The sequence below is a fragment of the Myotis brandtii genome, unplaced genomic scaffold (assembly GCF_000412655.1).
Source record: "Myotis brandtii unplaced genomic scaffold, ASM41265v1 scaffold1557, whole genome shotgun sequence".
In the NCBI taxonomy this organism is placed as follows: domain Eukaryota; kingdom Metazoa; phylum Chordata; class Mammalia; order Chiroptera; family Vespertilionidae; genus Myotis; species Myotis brandtii.
Window position 1 is genome coordinate 218,871 of NW_005355651.1, and position 3,707 is coordinate 222,577.

The window sequence follows — 3,707 nt, forward strand, 5'->3', positions numbered from 1 at the left end:
CTCCTGGTCACCCACATGCTGTCCTCTCTCTGAGCTGGGCCCGGCGAGGTCTGGCCTAACGGGAGGGAGATTTCACGTTAAATAAGATAACGAGAGCAAACCTACTGCCCCGCGTGTTTCACAATTTGTTCCCATTTAGAAGATACTTCTCCTCATTTAGAAGCTAGGACAGAGATAGAGTATTGACAGACTCCCTAAGAATCTTGAACAGGATCGAGCCACCAGACAGGCCAGCCAGGTGCTCGCTGCCGTCTGCCTGCATGTTTTTAGATCTCACGTCGTTAACATCTCACCTGTGGGCCAAGCAGAGGCCTCTCCGACGTGCTCATGTCGGTCAGTCAGTCCCTGCGAGGATTGTACCAGGAACAAACGGTCGCGTAGCTCGGAGCTTCCTCCTGAAAATGTTAGCAGAAGCGGTTTGTGCCAGAAGCGTGTTGGCAGTGCCGACCTGCTGCGGGCGTGAGAAGAGCAGATAGAGGCGCGTTTCTTCACGTCTCGCTGGCCCCCGGGGAGCGTGTCCCCTCGAGTGTGTTCTGAGGGCCCCAGGAGACGGAAAGGGATAGTTTAGACGTCATTTTGGGGAGTTCTCAGGAAAACATCAGACAAATGACGACCGTTGCTCTGTTTGGATTTAAAAAGGCGTTTGGGGTCAGTAATAACGAATGGAAATACATGCGTAAATTCAGGATTCACATGAGTTTCCCGTGTTCTACTTATCACCATCTTCCCCCAACGTGATCTTTGTTTTATGTCCATTTCTATTCATGTAACTTCTTTTTCATTAAACACGATCAAAACTGCCCGCTGCCTCCTGCCCCTTTCTTCACCGACCTTGTGCTCAGAGTCAAGTCGCCGACGCTCGTCCGAATCTGTTCTGAGTTGGGGCTGCAGGTGCCAACGAGTAGCAAACCCCTTTCCTGGAAAGACGGGGCTCTCAGCGAGCAACGCGGGTCTGAAGCTCATCTGATGCGCGAATATCTGACGGTATTTCCCAGAAACGTACAGGGCAGAGCCGATCGAAATAATAAGGTGGCCCGGCCGGCGTGGCTCATGGTGGAGCGTCGACCTATGAACCAGGAGTCGAGGTTCCGTTCCTGGTCAGGGCACAGGCCCGGGTTGCGATCCCCAGTGGGGGGCGTGCAGGAGGCAGCCGGTCCATGATTCTCTCTCATCGTGGATGCTTCTGTCTCTCTCTGCCTCTTCCTTCCGAATCTGAAATCAGCAGAGCTCCCCCGGCCACAGGACGCTCCTGCTGTGGGCTTAACCCCCAGATGCTTTGTGACACCAATAGGGGTCTTTGCTGGACTTAAGAACCATCACAGCCAACGCCTCTGTCCCACGGTGACCATCGGATTCTGGGAGGGTCAGGAGGCCTACTGAACCAGGAGTCGCGGTTCCGGTCCCGGTCAGGGCACAGGCCCGGGTTGCGGGGCGTGCAGGAGGCAGCCGGTCCATGATTCTCTCTCATCGTGGATGCTTCTGTCTCTCTCTGCCTCTTCCTTCCGAATCTGAAATCAGCAGAGCTCCCCCGGCCACAGGACGCTCCTGCTGTGGGCTTAACCCCCAGATGCTTTGTGACACCAATAGGGGTCTTTGCTGGACTTAAGAACCATCACAGCCAACGCCTCTGTCCCACGGTGACCATCGGATTCTGGGAGGGTCAGGAGGCCTCCCTGCTGTGTTCAGTCCCCGATCTAAATCCTCTCTCACCATCAGATCCACTGAAATCGCTTACTACCATTTAGCAAAGTCATGTTGGTGTCTGTCGTGTCAACACGGAATTTTACCATCATATCTTGCTTTAAGGCTTACCTTGCATTTACACAGAGGGTTTAAAGTGATGCCTTGTATCTAATAAAACATGTGATTGTCCACTCATCCTGCACGGGTTTGCTTAGCTTAATATGAAGAATCTCTTTTGCCCTGGCCGGTCTGGCTCAGTGGATAGAGCCTCGGCCTGTGGACTGAAGGGTCCTGGGTTCGATTCTGGTCAAGGGCACGTATCTTGGTTGCAGGCGCCTCCCCGGCCCGGGCCTGGTCAGGGTGTGTCCAGGAGGCGACCAGTCGATGTGTTTCTCTCAAATCGCTGTTTCTCTGTCTTTCCCTCTCCCTTCCACTCTCTCTGAAAATCAATCGAAAAGTATCCTCAGGTGAGGATTTTTAAAAAAAAGGAGTCAATTCAAACCCAATTATCCTGCCAACAGGGACAGTGCTGATCTCCTGAGAGAGACGCCGGATGACACACGACCTCCCTGAGCCGCTGTCTCGCAGGTGCGCTTGGAAATAGATGAGCCGTCTGTGCTCGGCAGTTTTATCAACACCCGCTGGTCGCAGGTCGAGCGGGGGCTACACGGCCTTGGGGTTTTCCCTCTTTCTAGTCACAGGTGTCTTAGCTCACCTGCTGCCCGCTCCCTCCTCCCTCCTGTCGTGTGGGAGGGGAGACCGAGGCGGGGGTGGGAGGACTGCAACCCGCTGCCCCGCACCCACCCCGCGCTCCAACGCCTCGTCACTGGGGAGGGGCCGCCCCTGGTTCTGAGGTTTATGGAGCAAACGAGGGCAGGTCCCTCCTCCCGGCAGGTTCCCGAGGCTTGTTCCCCGCGACGCCGGCTCAGTCAGGCTCTCGGAGAAACAGAGGGTCTCTGCCCGTCACAGGCCGGTGCTCACGGGCTACGAAGGCTGGTTTCCAAGGTGTTCAGGTGGGTCCGGGGGCCGGAGACCCCGGACGGAGTGTCCTTCCCGCTGAGGCCGAGGAGCTGGTCTCACTGGGCATCTTCCAGGCCGGAGGAGCCGTCCTCGCTTCTGGGAGGGTCAGGAGGGCTCCCTGCTGTGCTCAGTCCCCGGATCTAAATCCTCTCTCACCTAGAACCCCCCCCCCCCCCCCAAAGCACCAGATCAACGTCTGAGCAGGGATCCGGGCTCTTTGGGGCCCAGCCCGTTGGCCACAGAATTGATGTCAGGCACTGTGTGCGGCACTCAAAGGCCGTCTGTGCTCGGCACAGAGAGCAGCTGCCCGGCTCCCTGGTCAGCTCTGCCCTCGCCTCGGCGGCGGGCGTTTAACCAGAACCAGGTGACCGCTCGTCGGCAGCTCCTGGGCCTCGCTGAGTGCCAGGCACAGAGAACTGGGAGCGGACAGCTGGTCAGCAGGAGGGACGCCGGCTGGGAGGCACGTGTGTAACGGTCGCACCCGGGAGCCCTGCCCTCACTCCGCCCTCTGACGGGAGGGTTGGTTTTCCCGTTTGCACGTTCTGGCCGGAGCCCACGGGGTTGGCATCGCGGCCGTACAGCGAGGCGGCTTCTCTAGGAAATGCAGGACGAGGGTGAGTGGAATCGGAGAAACTCCGAGGCTCAGGCGTCATTTCAGTGGGACGGAGGGTGGAGGGGGAACAGGGAATTCGGAGCAGAGAGCCTGTGGGGGGGAGGGGGCGAGCGCAGCTCTGCATCCCAGGAAGGAGGGACCGACCAACTGACCGACGGACCCGAGGGACTGGGGGGCGGGGGGGCGGTGAGAGAGGAACGACCTTCTCCTGAACCCGGAAAGGCTGTCAGCAGGAGGCTGAGCCTCGCAGGACGGCGCCCGCGGGTCAGAGCACACGGCACCTGCAGGCAGGTTCGATTCCTTCGTGAAGCATCAGAGCCGTGACACTGGGCTTAGCCACACCTGGTGCCTGCTGGCCACCTGGAGCCGTCACTCCGTGCTGCTGCCCGCC